Source organism: Lygodium microphyllum, chromosome 3 (assembly GCF_053477565.2).
Source record: "Lygodium microphyllum isolate KBCC chromosome 3, Lygodium_microphyllum_v1.1.10, whole genome shotgun sequence".
NCBI classification, from domain to species: domain Eukaryota; kingdom Viridiplantae; phylum Streptophyta; class Polypodiopsida; order Schizaeales; family Lygodiaceae; genus Lygodium; species Lygodium microphyllum.
The window spans coordinates 25,644,316-25,663,266 of record NC_141137.1 but is presented as its reverse complement, the minus strand read 5'-3'; positions in this window follow the sequence as shown (position 1 = coordinate 25,663,266).

Sequence of the window (18,951 nt, the reverse complement as noted above, 5' to 3'; positions counted from 1 at the left end):
CCTATCTTCATAACTTTGTCCTTGTCTTCTTTGATGACATCCTAACCTACTCAAAGAGGAACAAAGATCATGAGTGGAAACTCTAAGTCATTCTTAAAACAACAAAGACACAAAAACTTTATGCCAAGAAGAAGAAATATACATTCTTCAAGAGGTAGATTGAATATCTTGGATTCATAGTATTCAATGAAGAGACTCTAGTAGATCTACCAAAGTTAAGGATGTGCAAGAGTGGGAACCTCTAATAATAGTTAAAAACTCTAAAGCTTTTTGGATTTAACAGGATGGTACAAAATCCTTATCATGGACTATGCCTTGATTGTTGCACCCCTTATCACGACTTACTCAAGAAGCAAGTTGCTATTGTATGGACTCCCACAAAAAAAGCTAGCCTTGAGAAGCTTAAATAAAGCTTATTCATTGCTCCTATTTTGAAACTACTTGAGCCAAGAATTTGAAGCTGTGATAGACGTAAGTTCTTTGCATTAGATCTTTGACTCATCCAAGAAGGTCACTTAATAGTCTATTCTTATAGAAAACTGAAGACTCATGAGAAGAATTACACTATTCATGATTTGAAGCTACTCTCTATGATTAATTCCCTCATGCTATGGAGACACCATTTTTTTGGCAATAATTTCACTTTAATCACTGACCACAAGAGTCAACTGGATCTTCACTCGTTAGATCTAAACATGAGATAGTGATGATGGGTAGAAGTCTTGCAAGAGCATGATTTTGAAATCATCAAGTTCAACACAAGCAACATGGACATAGTTACCAATACCCTAGGTTGCAAAGCATTTCTCAATTCCCTCACCTTAGAGGAACATCCTAAAGCAAGATGTCTAGTAGCCATGTTGTGCATGGCCATAAATTTAATCATAAACATGGCTAGATCATGAGCAACTAAGGATCTCAAGTATCAACACATGTTAAAAGAGGTCCTATCTAAAGAGATAAATCCTAAAATCAAGCTAAACTATATAAATTTCTCTACAGATGAAGGACTTGTCTACTTTAAGACAAGACTGTGTATACCATCGAGTTAATAACTCAAGAAGAAGATACTTTATGAAGCCCGTGATTCCCATTCTGAGGACACCTAGGCTATGTAAAGACTCTTAACACTATAAGGAGAAGCTATGATTGGGAAAAGCTCAAAGAATATGTACTTAAATATATAATTAAATGTCTAAGATACCAATGAGTAAAAGCTAAATGTATCACAAGCTAGGGAAAACTCCACATCCACTTTGACATCATGCAAATGAAATGGGAATTCAGCAACGTGTGTTTTGTAATCAGATTATCCTCCATTCGAGAATATAAATCAATCATAGTGATTGTGGATATGTTGAAAAAGTTTTCTCGCCTTATGTTAGTTAAGACCAACTGCAAGGCTTTAGATATTGCAAGTCTCTTTATGAAGGAGATTTTTAGGCTACATGGATTGCCTAGAAGGTGGTCTTGAACATCTGAAGTTCCTCTAGATAGATCACTATCTACTCTATTACATTCTTTCCCTTTTCATGGATGAGTAGTTTAAGGCTATCATACAAGACATCAAAGTTGTCAAGGATCGATAGAAAGCATATGGTGACCTAGGAAGGCAAGAGTAGATCTTCAAGGAAGGAGAGTTGGTTTTTATCTATGTCCATCCTAAAAAGAGTTCCTCATCCTTATGACAATTCAAAAAAATAAGCATTAGATATTAAGGACTAATACAAGATCCTCAAGTGTCTACAACTCAATGCTTACAAGTTACAACTTCATGAACACTTGTCACAATGTTTTTTATGTTAGCCTATTGAAATTATATGTAGCCAACCCTGATCATGTTCATGATGATCAAGAAGTTGTAATGCCAAGCCAAGGACTCCTCAAGCTTCAACCTAATAGGATACTAGATGTAAAAGAAAGTGCCATTAGAAGTAGAACCCTTAGGGAATATCTTATCTAGTGGAAGGACCACCTAAAGAGGATACCACTTAGATTGATAAGTAAGGCCTAAGTAGATAACATGCCCAATTATTTTTAGATAAGGATATCTCAATTTCTCTAAGGGAAAGAGGATGTAATATTTGAATTACTTTTTTCCAAGCTTGCATGGATCAAGTATTAGGAGGGGAAACAATCTTAAAGGGTTATACACATTTAGCATTTATTTTTAAAAACAAAATAAAATGGATACCGTAGTCACCATTGATCATTAGTATGCCATCATCATCCCCATCACCACCACCCCCTCAAACCTAATAACAAGCAAACTATGTCCCCTCTACCTACCAATGAATTCGATACACAATCCATTGTCTCAATTGCAATGACTCCATGATCACCTCACAAGTGTATGATAATCATCAACTACAAAAGCATCAAAGGAGAAGTATAGCATGGCAACATGGTAGCCATAGTTGAGCAAGAGAGAGTGATCCTTACTACTAAGGCTATATAGGCCTTTGCTATGGCTTAATGACACTTGCCTTCTTTGTTTCTAAAAACACTAAGTAGCTATCACAGAGAGAGAGAGAGAGAGAGAGAGAGAGAGAGAGAGAGAGAGAGAGAGAGAGAGAGAGAGAGAGAGAGAGAGAGGAGGAAGAAAAATAGTAGAGGAGAAGAGAAGATAGAAGCAGAGAAGAGGAGGAGAAGAATGGAAAATACAAGAAAATATCATGAGGTAAGAAAGAGAAAGGAGGGAAGAAGAGGAAGAAAAGAAGAGAAAGGGGAGAAAAGAAGAGAGAGGTAGAAGGAGGGAAGAGAAGAACAAAATAGACAATAGTGAAAGAGAGAGAAGAAGAAGATAATAAGAGGAGAGAGGAGAGTAAGAGAGAAACGAAGTACAAGAAGAAAGGGACACGAAGGGGATAAGATAAAAGAAATCCCAATCATTTGAAGAATCAATGGTCAAGTGCAAGAAGATCATGGACAAAATGCAAAGCCCCACTTCTACTTAGTCTTGTAGAATCTCTCTCCACATCTCTACTCCCTTGTTTGCATCTTGACTTCCTTTCTCCACCTTATAGAGGCTATGTCCACATCCTTCAAACCTCTAACCTACCCTTCCCTTGCAAGGTCCCTATCTCGCAAAGGCCCTACCTAGCTACTAAACACTTGTATCTGCATCATTCGAGTTTGACAAAGTTGGGAGATTGTGCATGAGAGATTCTAAATTCTTGATAGCCCAAAGAAGCAAAGCTTTGGAGCACAAAGCATTGGAGCTATGAATGACGCAAGTGTGGATAATGCACCTTCAATTGTAAACCAATCCTAGATTCTTTCCCTATACACTTTCAAATTTGCTTAGTACAAAAAGATAAAAATATTGCAAAGTTCTTTTGAAAACTATAACACCAATATTTCCTATATTAAGGAATAAAATTTGATATAAAGGAACAAAAGAATATAATAAGATTTGTTGATTCAAGACATTAACTATTAGAAGAAGGAAGGATGGCTGAATCTAAACCAATTACATTAAGAAGTAGGTTAAATACTAATTGCAAAAAATTCAAGTAAAAAATGTACATAAAATTCCATTTTGATAAATAATAAATGAAGGAAATAAATAAATCAACAATTTAAAGTATCTTAAGTCACTTAGACATAGAAAAAGGAAGGTCTAATCCAGTCAAATTAATTCGTTATTTTGTTACAAAAATACATTTAGTGTATAGAAAAATATTTTTAAAAAATCTTCTTTTGAATGAATAAATTTGGCATGTTATTAAACAAGATAAAATTCTTGAGAAAAAATCTGAAACATGTACTTAATCCTTAGATGCACCGAGAAAGAAGATATAATCCTTATCTAAGAAAGCAAATATAAGGGTCTATTGATCCTTTACCTGAATATTAAAAAATTGAACCCTTTGCAAAGCATAGTGCACTTCTATAACTCACTAACAACCTTGAACAAGTTTGCACTAAAAAGACTTCAAGGATTTAGCTTTCATAAGCTAAGCCTCAACCCCATTACATCAACACATAGAAAAAGGCATATAAATTGACATATGAATCAAGGTTTGCAATAGATTGATTATTCAACCTTCAACATGGGACTTAAACCAAACGAGGTTGCTTATCAAGGACCCTTTAAAGATTAGGTAAGCTTATTTATTATAGCCAATGAAAAATATAATTGGAGTTATTAGCTCAAAGCTTTGGAACTCCTAGAAACTTCCAAGGGAAAGAGAAACCAAGTTGGAAAGATGAAAATATTGCCTACTAAGTTAACCTGACTTTTTGACTGGCATCTTATTTATGGTATTAGGGGGGTTCACTCCTCCTTGTAAAGGAGATACATCATGTGTGCAAGCAGAGAATCCTAGAAAACCCCATATCTATAGCTCTTACAAGAGTCATACAACCCTAAACCCTTTTTTAAAGAACCATTTTTACACTTATATAATGTATTAAAAAATTATTGCATAACCCCTCTTTAGATAAAAGATCTCATATTTTTTTTAAATATAAGAATTTGTATTTAGTCTAGTAGAGGTATATACATGTATATAAAGAATCAGTTGAATCTATCTAGTATTATTTTTCTCTACAAAGTAGAAAGTACAAGCTACAAACAACTAAACTCAAATGCATGACTACACTAATCGTGGTATCCCTTTAGTGCCAAGCCATGAGGACGTGGGATCCACACACTATCATTATTGCAGGCATAAGGAAAGTGTTGTATCTTTGTATGCCAAGTAATCTTGGGATACTAACACAAAGTGAAAAGTACAAGCTACAAATCACTAAAGTCGAATGCATGACTATACAAATCATGGTGTCCTTTGCATGACAAGCCACAAGGACATGGGACCTAAAAACCATGCTTAGTGCAAGCATAGGGAAAGCCTTGTATCTTTGTGTGCCAAGTGAGCTTGGGACACCAACACAAAAAGACAAGAACATCTATAAAAGTACTTACATTAGATACATGACTATAGTAATCATGGTGTTCCTCAGTGTCAAGGCATGAGAATGTGGGACCTAAACACCATGCTTTGTGTAGGCATAAGAAAAATCTTGTATCTTTATGTGCCAAGAAAGCTTGAAACACCAACACTAAGTAGAAAACATAAGCTACAAATCACTAAAGTCATAGGCGTGACTACACTAATCATGGTATCCCTTCAATTCCAAGACATGAGGATGTGGGACCTAGACACCATGCTTAATGCAGGCATAAGGAAAGCTTTGTATCTTTGTATACCAAGCAAGCCTCTAACACTAATATAAAGCAAGAAGAACAAGCTATAAACCATGTAAAAAAAATGCATAACCACTAATCATGGTGTCTTAGTGCATGTATAAGGAAAGTCTTGTATCTTTGTATACCAAGCGAGCCTGGAACACAAACACAAAGTGAAAAGTACAAGCCACAAATTATTGATGACTAATATAAAACCATAAAAAGACAAGATGTTAAGATAAAAGCACACCCTATCTTCTTTGAGTTGTGCCCTATCAAATTATCTAAAAATGAATAGTTAATGATATATTGGACATATACCATAACTAGGATAGCTTCATATACTTGAAGAATTTTTAGATTTCATGAAACTTAGTACTTATATTCCAAGCTGAGACTTAGAACATGGATACCAAGCTTAAAACAAGTCACTTTGGATCCTTCAATATCTTAAAGGGTTATATGAATACCTTGGAATAAGACACGAATGATTCCATCTAATCTTGGTGTTTTTTGTAGTGTCATCTATAAGATTTCGAACATTAATACCTATTTGCATGAAGACTTAGTACCCTTTGTACCAAAGTGAACATTGGAATTAGATATTTAAAAGGTAAAAGAAAGTTATTTAGAGTACCTTTTAGAAGCATGATTTGTATAACCTATTAAAATTCAAATTAAGACACATAATTCATATCCTTTAGTACCAAGTCTATTAGGCTTGGGACATGAATAGTAAGCTTGGTGCAAGGAAATAAAAGTAAAAATAATATTTCCCTTTGTGATTCCTATTCATTGAGGATTCCATTTCAAAAAGCTCTATATGTGGTACAAAAATCTACTAAAAACATAATACATGCAAATCCACTTCTAAAAACATAAAGGATATTCTACTTTACTTCACTTTTTTTATCAAATTGCTAAGGTTTATGAATATATGTATGTTTAGACATGTTTGAATAAGCAACATTAACCAAGTTCAAGGTCTCTATCTATGCTATACTCCACAATGATTATGTAATGTGTGTCAAAAAAGGAGCCACTGACTCCCAAAAATAATACTACAAAGTAACCAAGGAAAGCATCAAGCCCCATAATCTATTGAGTGAAGTAGGTAACAAATTTAAGTAAACAATAGTTCAAATACCTAAATGATAGAATCAAACACATACTTAAAGCCGCTAGGCCAATATATTTAGTTATGAGTTGATCCAACATATTTTTCATGCTAGTATCATCTAATGTAACCCCATACTTTCTCATTGCATTTGGTTCCATCTCAACATATTGCAAAGTAAGAGTTTCTCTAAAATCTTCATTCAAACAATGTGTTGCATTTTGATGACCTCTAGGTATGTGGCATAATCAAGTGCTACAAAGTCATTGGATGACAAGAGAATCATGTTGTCTTTGTGTGAGGTTGGTATTGCCTTATGTGCACATGCACCTTAAAGATGTAGAATGCCAAAGAATAGTGGAACCTTCTTTACTTGTTGTGATTTGGAAATGGATTGCAAAGGATTGTGACAAGTTTTGTACAAAAAGAGCTAGCCCCTTCATTATTAAAAGATGATCCATTGTTTGTTCTAGTGGTTGAACAAAGTTCTCAAATAGCTATCCACTATTGTGTTGGCTTTCAATTTTGCTTAGTTGCCTAGGACCCTATCTCAATTCCTTAAAAATTTGCATAAATTTGACTAGCATTGAAGATATCTCTAATGAGTTGGGTTTCATAGTAGTAAAATAGTCCGCATGAGACAAAAAGTAAGAGCTAACCTAACTTTACCTCCTTCCTTGTGGATCCTTGCTGAAGTGCTTGAGTTGGTGATGTAGTTTTTTCTGGTTTCAAACACTCCATCTACATCAAGAGAAGGCATCGAGAATTAGCAAGTTTAAATGAACTTACATCAAATACTTGAGGTTCAGGAAATCTTATAGGGGAAGGGAGCAATGCATGAGGTATTAATATAGGTTTGTTGAGAAGTAAGCATGTGAACTCTCCTTATATTGGAGAGGATAAGGGTAGCTAAGTGTAAATGGAGTGGAGGACAAGGGAGCAAGGGGAAACCCTAACCCTAACTTCTCCAAAGGCTATATAAACTACCTAAAGCACACCCTCATAGTTGAGGAGAGTGTATTAGTTGTACCTTGAGCAACTTACTAAACAAGATCTTCTCCTTGTACCTGAGCTCTCTCTCTCCCTCTTATGCACACTCTTGGGCTTCCATGGTATCAGATCCATCTCTAATTCTTCAGCTTCCCTCAGCTTCCCTACATCATTAAGTGCATATGAGCTTTCATCTTCTACCTCTTGCCTCTTTACCACCATAGCCACAATTTGACTTACCTCTGTTGGAGGACCTGGGGAGGGCACAAGAGAGCATTTCATTAAAGGTTTCTTCTGAAGACTTCTTCCCCAGCACAAGGCGCAACAACCTGGCACAAAAAACATTGACATTGGGCAATGTGTAGAGCAGCATTGCTGAAAATGCAAAAATCGACGCAGATTTGTAGTTGACCTGACGGGCCACAATTAGTAGAGGGCATGATTGAGATAGCTATCATGGGGCTTAGTTAGCCCCCCAATGGGCCATCTCCCTCTAAGAGGGTTTGGAGAAATTTCTCCTATGCTGGCTGCTATGAGCAAAACCCTAACTGTGGGTTTCTGGCAGCCATAGCCAGAAAGCTTCAAGCTTTCCCATTTTTCAAATTTTCAATCTATAGTCATTAAGAGTGATTCTAGTCATTGAAGCGTATGATCTGAAGTGTGCTCCTAGTCTGTGGTAGCTCCAACACTCGGGGGACATCATAAGTTCACCGAGAAGTGTGACTTCAATACCGATAATAAGTCAAGTGTCTCATCAAGCTTGACAAGGTAATAGATAAACATCTCAATCTTGAGATGAGTGCTTCTAGGCACTGAAAAGGCATTTACAAACATCAGTACTACTGGCCTATGAATACTGATGTGATTGAAATCTCCTTGTACTCTTCATCAAGTGTTGAGGTCATTAATCAACCTTTCTCAACCAAATGCTCGTATACTAAACCGCAAGGAGGGGAAGAGCCAAAATCTTATCTTGAGATATTACATATGTATTATTTCCAACCTTTTTCATCTTTATATTTTTAAAGTTGGTTATCATTTGTAGGGCTATCAATTTTGCTATTTGGTTCATACTTGGTCACCTGTAAAGGACTAGACACTGCCATTGCTTAAGGCAATAGGTAAGATCTTCCTATAATGGCCATGGCCTATGCAGATGTAAGGCCTCAAATTCACAAGTTCAATGGAAAGGATTTCCATCCTTGGCAAGTCCTAGTAAAATATAAAATGATGGAACGAGGCTACTGGCCCTTCATAAAAGGGACCAAAGTTATTGACCCATCAAATCCCCTTGATGTAGAAGATGATGAAAGAGCTCAGACCATCATGATGCTTCATTTGGATGATTCTTTAATTCATCATATTGACCAACTCTCCACTACCAAGGAGAAGTGGGATGATCTTGAAAGGCTCTATGGCGCTACAGGGAATAACTCCAAGATCTTTCTAAAGATTGAATTTTTTAGCTTGGAGTATAAACAGGGAGAAGATCTAAGCAAGTTTATATCACATATGAAGGGGCTCATGGCATAGCTGGCCCTCGTTCAAGCACTAATTCATGATGAAGATGCCATTGCCATCCTTCTGAAGTCTGTGAGAAGGTCTTTCCAATCCTTGTGACTACCCTAACTAATATCCCAAACCCATCCTTGGCAAGTACCATCCAGTCATACCTGGATGAAGAGAAGAGAAACCATAATGAAAGGACTTCATTGTTTACTTCCCGTGAGCAAGTCTTAGTCCATACAGCTTCTACAAAATGCTCCTTCTGTCATAAAAAAAGGTATATTGTAAGCAATTGCTGGAAGAAATATCTTGACAAAATGAAGTGCAATCAATGCAAAAAGACTGGGCATATCACCAGTAAGTGTCCCAATGTTCCACAGATGATCGACTCTTTTGAGTCTTGTAACACTCTCTACCTATAACCTTCTTTTGTAGCCTGATTTATAAAGGCATCTCATTGTGGAATAAGGGGGGGCATCCTATCATGTTTTATCCAATGCCACCTAGCATTGAGGGGGGGGGGGTGTTGAGAAGTAAGCATGTGAACTCTCCTTATACTGGAGAGGATAAGGGTAGCTAGGTGTAAATGGACTGGAGGACAAGGGAGTAAGGGGAAAACCTAACCCTAACTTCTCCAGAGGCTATATAAACTGCCTAAAGTACACCCTCACAGTTGAGGAGAGTGTACTAGTTGTACCTTGAGCAACTTACTAAACAAGATCTTCTTCTTGTACTTGAGCTCTCTCTCTCTCCCTCTTGTGCACACTCTTGGGCTTCCAACTTTGATTTTCCATAAGGTCAAAGTGCATCAACCCTAATTAACAATGGCACATCAAGCAGAGTATGTAAAAGGACATACCTTGCTTCCATATGCTATTGGTCTATGTGATTTTGTAATTGAGAAATGGTTAGAAGTACCATGCTTGTAGCATATGCAAGCTACTTTCATGCCTAGAAATTAAGGAGGCCTCAAGTAATCAGAAGATCAAAACATTGTACGACTCTTGGAAAAAACCCATCAATCTCATTTAGTCAAAATATCCTAGTTGAAATTTTTTTCTCTTTTGCCTAGCAAGTTTCCTAGAGTAAAACAAAGTCGTGCTATGTTGGTGGGCCAAAACTTTGCCTCATCAAAAACTTGATCTTAAGCAAGTCAAGGGTGGAAGAAAGCAATAAGTAATGTTACTCCTTTGAAATGATGGAAACAAGATTGGCATGATTACTAGCTCTCTGTAAGCATTCCCTTTCAATCCCATGTTTCCAAATTCTGCAACAAATTTGGGCCTCCTTGGAGGTTCATTATAGCCTTGCTTGCCAAAACAACATTCATAGACCTGGCCATGTGGAGTTTCCTATCAAGAAGCACACTAGAGCAATATAGAGGCACTGATATCATAGAGAAGAGCACCTTTTGTGTGCCTTTTGCCACATAGAATGTCAACCTCTCACTAGAAACCTCCCCTCTCCCTAGCACCTTCAAGTCCAGGTATGCCAATGATGAGCATGGAAAGACATGTGATACCCTGGTCAAGTCTCTTGAATGAGAAGGTACACTTGTGTTGCAATTATGCAAAGAGCATAATTTGTAATCCAACACATAATAGAAATTGTGGTGCTCACTAAAGAAGAGTAGAGGTGTGATTGAGAGAGAGAGAGAGAGAGAGAGAGAGAGAGAGAGAGAGAGAGAGAGAGAGAGAGAGAGAGAGAGAGAGAGAGAGAGAGAGAGAGAGAGAGAGAGAGAGAGAGAGAGAGAGAGAGAGAGAGAGAGAGGCTAATATACCAAATTCCAAACGATTTCAAGGGAGAGTGAATTGGATCATCTTGGAGAGAGGAATGGTGATGGCTCACTAGCACTAGAGCGAGCCTACCTTAAGATGAGAATCTCCATGCCCACACCCATCATGGGGCCAATGCTACATCACCAGAGGTAGTAGGCACAAGAAAGCAAGGACGATCCTTGCTCAATGGCGATAGCTCAATTTTCACGACAAGTAAAGAGTGATGTGGACTATTTTGTGCTTGATCAAAGGGATGACCTCAAAAGATGACGCAAAGCAACCTCCATGGCTTAACAACTAGAGATGGAGATGTTAGAGACAAGGATCATGTGAGAGAGAGTGTGTGCAAGCACACATATGTGTGTATGTATGAGTGTTTTTTTTAATGAGAGTTAGGTGGCATATATATATATATATATATATATAGAGAGAGAGAGAGAGAATAAGAAGAAGAAAGATATATTAACATCTACAAAAGGCTAAATCGGCCTATGAGACCAAAATGTTACATCTGAGTGTGAGGGAAATTTCCCAATTCCCAAAGATAGTTGTCATCTAATGCTATGACTAACTACTTGACCTATCCAAGTTAATCATCTCTTGTCCATTGCATTTATTGGGACATTGCCTATTAAAGGCAAAGCCTCATTTTGTATGGCAATCCAATTACTTGCAAAACAAAGGAATGTGAGAATGATATATTAGTTTCTCAATACATGTGGATGGCTTGCTCTCTTCTTGTCTTGGTTTCTCTCTCCTTCTCACTCCCATTTCAATGCATCCTTAAGGACTTGTTAGCTAGAACATGGCTGCTTTAGAGGAAGATATTGGCACACATAAAAAGAATAGTGAGTTTAATTTGCATGCCTAAATTTTAAGGGGATCTTTGGTTTAACTTGGTTGTTCCACTTACAAACCGTAAAAATCCATATATTAGTGCAAAGCTCTTGAAGACTAGGTTTTGAATATGCAATACTCCCTAGGCAAGAGGGAACATTTGGTATAACTTTGTTCTTGCACATCCAAATCCTATAACAACCCATATATCAATATTCTCTAGGCAAGAGGGAATATTTGGTGTAACTTTGTTCTTGCACTTTAAAATCCTAACAACCCATATATATGTAGAAATCTCTTGAATAATAGGTTTTGAAAATGCAATCTTTGATGCAATCCCACTTCTTTACTATATCATAATTCAAGATTTGTTTAGAAAGATTCACAGATAAGGGTACTTATAAAGATGGCTTGAATGCATGTGATATAGAAGCATATCTTTAATGAATTCCCCGAGGATGTGTAGTTGATAGAATAGCCTTTACATATTAAAAATAGCATATATATGCTACAACAATAGCTACACCTAAACTTATATTAGGAACTCACGAGGAGGGGGTCACTATGTGTAAATCCTACAGATCACGTGCACTCATGGCATGTTTTATATATCCCTATGTAACCTATTTTGTGATATTTTTAAAATCCTTCTTTTACTTTTTAACACAATTTGTAACTCCCTTACTATAAGTTGATTTGTTTCATAAAAGAATGTAATAAATCCTTATGTAATAGATACCGTGTGGACCTTAGCATATATCTCTTCACCCTTATTACTTGCTCTTATGATGCCACCTTGGGGGGTCAACCTCATACAACATGTAAGATACCACATGAGTTTAAAGGAAAGTGTACTAATAAAATTTACAGGATTATATTTACAAAAGGGATTTTTCTAAATACAATTTGAAAAAAATCTGTACGTTTCATAAAGTAAAAGGGGTCATCTTAAGGCTTTATAGCATGTAAAGAAAGGGTTTTTCTTAATATTATTTGAATGCATGTTATATAGATGATTTCTTATAGGTGGACCCCTTAGGGATATCACAAGCTTTGAAAAGGCAAGTAAAAGGGACTACGTTTGGGAAGACTCCTTCACTTGTATGCACCCACTTTAGATCTTCATTACCATATTCATACTCATCATATTAAGCAATTACTACATTCGAAGAAACTACATTTATTTATTAAAGCTCATCAAACACATGGTGTGCTTTTATGAGTGTCTACACTTGTAATACATATGGATAGAGTGATGCTTACATGAATGTATTATTTAAGCATGCCTTCTGGAGAATATTTGCATGTACCTTAGTGCATTCATATAGTTGTATAGCTTTCTATATGCAATACTTCCTCATAGTGCAATAGTCCCAATATTTTGGAATAGGATTTGGAATATGAGGATGCAAAATAGCTCCTAAAATAACATATTGTACTTGCTTCTACATAAACCATGCTTTTAAAGCCATGAAATTTATCATAGTAAAGTAGCAAGGAGGTGCATTTTGGAGAGGAATGGGAATATAAAGAAAATAACCAAAACACAACATAGATTGCATATGCAGTGTAAGGATACTTGATCATAGAAAATTTGCTTCAATGGAGAAAATCTGGTAGAAAATATGAAAAAACTTGAAAAACCTATTGTCTAGCTTGCAAGAGAAAATCTAAAAAATGTAGTTGTTGCTAGATAACGAAATGTAACATTATGAGCATTAAATGCAACAATCCTTGAATTAAAAAAATCAAAAATAGAAAATGCAAATAGTTGATTAGAAAATGCAGGGTGGAGTATGGAAAATGCAAGTTATTTAGATAATGAATGTAGCAAAACTAGAAAAAACAGGTTGTTTTCTCATGCAAAAGCAAAATGTAGAGAACTTTGTGTGAAATGCTTAGAGAGACAATAACTAATGCAATCATCTTCTAGAAAACTAGTTATCTCAACTTGTAAACACAAAATGCATCTTGATATAGGCAATACATAGGATAAATAGGGTGAAAATAAGTTGAAAAGATACAGCAAGTGGCCACCCAGGCTAAAGAACACTTGCAACATCTCAAGACAGGTCCATTTAGCACCAACAAAATTATCAAAACAAAGATCCACAATAGCCAAAAAAAACCAAAAACTCAACCATGGAGGGTTGGAAACAAAGTTGAACACCAATCTTGAACTGTAATACTATTCAAAAGTGGATGTAGTGATGGAAGTGTAGAAAATAGCTATAATAAACTACATGAAACATTGCAAAGGAAAGAAGAAGATTATACAAAGAAATTAGAAGAAAAAAGATGCTTGGAAAATGGAATTTATATACCAAGACATGAGACAATACATAAATTTTGTTAGTTAATGACCGTGTGGACACTGGCACCAACTCTTTCTCCACCAAAACCCACATGTAGAAGTATGCTATAAATGAATGTGGAGGAGGAAGTGCTTGGATATATATAAGCCTCTTATTGAGCTAAAAATATATTACATACTATTTAGCCACTTCAATACCCCTAAAGCATGCTGAATTAACTCAAATTACCAAACTTTCATTAAAAGAAATGTGTTTCTAGAGAGCATTTGTGTCCCACAAGCTAAACCCAAATGTGCATTGAGGACCCATGCATTTATAAATAGGTAGGATGCCCACCACCCAATCTTAAACTCATTTTTGTAGCTTGCAAGTACCTTTTCACTACTATCCACACCTCATACAAGGAGGATATCTCAGTTCAAGTTATTCTCCACTGTTGTCTACCATCAAGCACCCTATTGATCAATCCTGTACTGATATCCATCATCCCTACCAGCTTGTAACTGTAATAAAGCATAAGTCACCTTAGTCTAGAGTAGGCTAGGGTTAAGTATAAAAGGTGGAGATGTAACTTGTGAGGGATCTTTTTCCATTTCAAGCAATATATGCTTTGAGGTTCCTTCCTCCCACCAACTAAGAGGGTGCATGCTCTTAACCACCAATATATGGGGTGCATACCATGTCCCACCTTGACATGAGGTGAGTATTCATGTTATAGCTTACATTTATGATTCTTAACCTTCCATGGCAATACTATTTCATGCCTAGCTACCTTGGCTATGGCTTCCTTGCAAACATGGTGTATTTCTTGTATTTCTTTGCAAGTATGGTATAGTTCATAAATTTCCAGTTATTTGAATTGCTGTGAGAACTAGTATATTACATTGGTATCAGAGCATGGATTTTGATCCATGTGGCGATTCATTTTCATGGTGGATTGGTTAAGGGTAACCGGGAGGCCAAAATTTGGTCACATGGCTTACACAGTTTAAACCGTGACTAGTGGAAGTGTTATTTAGCAAGTCAGGACTAAGTTGGCTGAGTTTGAAGGAGTTTGGAAGGAAAAATAGTGGGCTCAATGTCATTTTAGCAGGTCATGGTCCATTTGCAAGTCATTTTGAGACTTCTTGGACAAAAGGATAACCTAGAGTGACTAAATGAGGTAAAAGAAGAGTTACTTTTGAGAGGCATACTTTCTCTCTCCTCTTCTCAAGCTTTCCTCCTAGAATCTATGGCTTCCACTACTTCAATATTTCTCCAATGATAATTACTCAAACTGATGAGACACCAGGGCTTGATTCTTTATTCCACAAGCTTCATGTAGAGTAGTCTATTGCTTAGCCTTAGTAAGTTTCATACTCTAGGACAAGAGGAGCAGTTTGTGCAAATTGGATTGATGTGAGCCTCTCCTCCTCCATGAAAATTTCAGCTATAGGACTTCTTGCAATGGATTACTCCAAGATTCTACTAAGATTACTCAATCTCAGCAAGTGATCAGTGACATCTCTCACCTTCTTGATCATTCTTGAGCTTTCCAAACCCTAACTATGGTAGATTTATGATAGCAATGAGTTTTTACTGAAATTTCTTCAAAGTATCAGAGGGCTTTTGTTCTATCAATCATCATTGAGCTTCTTCAGCACTCATTGAATTGGCATTGAAGATTTCTTGCAAGATTAGAGCACTTCTACCCTTGAAATGAGTCAAAATAGGGCAGCCATTTGAATTTTCAGAATTTTTAGACTTTTAAGGATTGAATCATGGGGTTTTGCCATTTGAATTTTCGAAATTTTTAGACTTTTAAGGATTGAATCATGGGGTTTTTGGTTCTTGATGCATATCCTAAAGCTTTTATGCACGCGATTATATCAAGAATTCATGGTCTTGCATCAATATTACAAGAATAGAGCTTCTTCTTGGCATTGCAAGTATATGCGTAGCATATACAAGCTTATGTGCTTCAATGGAAGAGTTCTCCATCAAGTATTTAAGTCATCTACCCCTTTTGATGCTTATCATTGATTCCCTTTCAAAATTCCAGACATATTTGGGCTACAAGGATCACTTCGATCAAAGCTTTTGGATATTAGAGCTTTCTTGAAGGAAAATTGGAGTCTATGAGTGACATATTCATCATGAGGATTGCAATTGAAGGATATTCTTGGCCACATCAAGTGGGAGATCAAGAATTTCAAGTATCAAATGGTAATTGGAGCTTCCATAATTATCTACTCCAACAATGAAAGAGGCATTTCTTAATTTCACTCTTAATCCCTTTAAAATCGAATTGCTTAAGCCATCCAATTGTTGAAAAGGGATAATTAAGAGAAGTCCCATTTAAGAATTACCATTTGATTGCATTTAGACCCAACTTAGGGTTGAATGATGTTGTGTTGAATTCTTTTCATCTATCTCAATAAAATCAGAGGCCAATTGTTAATAATCTTCTCCATTTGTTGGAAACTTTATGCCTAATCCTTGCCTTGATTGCTTGATGGATCGAATGAAATTTGGTTGAGAGTGGTAAGTGGAATAAAATCGTAAAGCAGTGAGTCATTGCTGTAAGTATTCCTTACCTATCCCCATTTCAATTCCAACCCTATTCCATTTCCGTTCTTGCATATCATGAAATGAAAAAAATTTGATTCAGCCATGCATATCATGCATTGATTGTTAGAAAACTAGCCTTTCTATATATATTTCAATCGAGGAAAAAGGTCGAAGCCAGACGAGATAGCAAGACAATAGAGAGGTGATCATCCCTTACTATTTAAGACTTCGTAGGGGTGCAAAACCTGGCCTAGAAGGAACTTTGCACACCTTTCAAAGTTTCAGAGCCCATTTAGGTGCTTCTCCTACTATTTTATCCCTCACCAGAGGTGGTGGACCATAGAAGACCACTTGGGAAAGAGTGGATGAAGAATGGAAGACTAGTGGTACCAAATAGGGCAGTTTGTGATATCCTGGAACTAATATACATGTCTTTTCCAATAGGTATCTATCAATTGCTAGTGTTTCCTAGATACTTATAAGTGCCCTATAGCCCATCACTAATCTATTAGTTGTTTTCGGGGTCTACAAGTACTACATGACCTATTTCAGGGTGGTGAAATAGGGTTTCCACAGGGTGTTTACAGGTTGTAGGAATTCACAGGATAGGTTCATAGTTTCTTCTATAGGAATTTCAGTCATGATTTGATTTGGGAGCTTGATAGCTTGATTTGAATAGGGAATATCTAGCTTTAATTTGAATCAAAAAGTTTAGTAATCAGACCCCGAAAGACCAAAAACAAAAGAAAAGATCAAGTCATGGAGACCATTCAAGAAGACATCAAAGAATATATCAATGATCAAAACAACACTAATGAATCTCTCAATCATGGCCAACAAGATGATGTTGTAAGCATTGGTAATGCTCATAGTGCATGAATGGGTAATGATGGAAATCCTTTGTCTCACAAACCTTTTGAATACTCTATACTTTCAAGAGAAATGCATATGCTGAACATTGGGATGTATGATCATTATGAGAAACTATCCAAATCCTTGGAAACGGTTGAGAACACATCCAACAAAGTAGATGAAGGACTTCAATAGCTGGTCAAGTTTATGAAGAGTAGATTTGAAGATGTAGTAGCAACCATCAAGGACTTGAAGACTCAAATCACATCTTTCCCACCAAATGTACCCACTTTACATATTGAAAATGCTTCATCCCAGCCCTTCAATATGAAAGGAAAGGGGATTGATCAGCCTATAATGTCAACCTTTGAGAAAGGAGAGCCATCAACATTGAAAGTGCTCATTATCAGCCACCAATGTCATCAAAGCATCATTCCTGTTCTCAATTCAATTCAAGACATGAGGTTGCTTATGAAGAAGAGAAGGACTTAAGAGAAGAAGAGAATGAGGAATTTCATGGATGTGACCCCTTCTACAAATATTTTCCCTCTCAATCTACCATTAAGAAAAAAGAATTGGATTTTCTTGATAAGAGTGGAAGATTTGATGAAAGAAGGTCATTTCATGATATCACCAACAAGGACAAGTCATTTCATGGTCAGCCCACAAGTGGATAGCATCATTCTTTGGATTGGGACAATCAAATCAAGGTGGTAATACTTCTAGACCAAACTCTTTTGGAAGAGATTCAATGAATAGAGATTCTTGGATACAATCATCTCTTGGGCATCACTCCAACAATTTCCAGCCAACCTATAATGAAAGGGAGTACAAAGAAAAGATTATCATCTCCAACTTCAAGGGGGATAATGCTTCTCCAACATAGTGGGAAGAATGGGTAAAAAAATTAGAGATGTACTTCACACTTTTCCCTCGCCATGATGAAGCCAAGATCTATTTTGTAGCAATCCATCTTGAAGGCTATGCGCATACATGGTGGAGATATATGCAAAGAGTGCGTCACAATTTTGCTTCTTGGGAGGATTTTAAGAAGGCAATGTTGGAAGTGTTTGTCTCTCCAATGGAGAAAGAAAGATTGCAAAGAAGATGGTATGGTCTTCAACAAAGGGGCATGTCCGTTCGTGATTACTTAATATGTTCCTTAATCTTTCTATGTGCATTGAAGGGATTGATGATTTGGCCAAGTTAAACAAATACATTTTTGGTTTAGATTCAACCTTCTCTTTGGAAGTAGGTGCGATGTAGCCCAAGACAATTCATGAAGCTATTTTATATGCTGAAAGGTATGGGCAAAAATATAGAAGAGAATCAATGGGGGTTCAATCCAAAAGTGTAGGGTATTCATTGCCTAATCAGCCTTCAAGGGTTGGAGCACATTTCAGTCCAGCAAAGGGATGTTTATAGGCAAGAAGGCAAGGGAACTAGTACCCACAGTAGCAATTGCAGCAAGTTGCCTACATATCCAATGGTCTATGGATCAAAACCAAGTGGAGGAAATGATTATAGACCAATGTGGCTGGAGCAAAACAAAGCTTTGCAAGGGAAAAAATGCACAAAAGGGATCTCAAAATAGCACTTACAGCAAAGTCCTTTCAAATGAACAAATAAGAGACATGAGGGCAAAAGGGTTATGTTTCAAGTGCAGAGAAAAGTGGACACAAGACCATAGGTTAAAATGAAAATCCAAAAATAGCAAGCTTAACTTTGTCATCATTGATGAGCCAGATGAGGATGAAAGTCAAGAGGGGAATGTATTTCATGTGGAAGCAAATCCTATGGTTGAAGAAATGC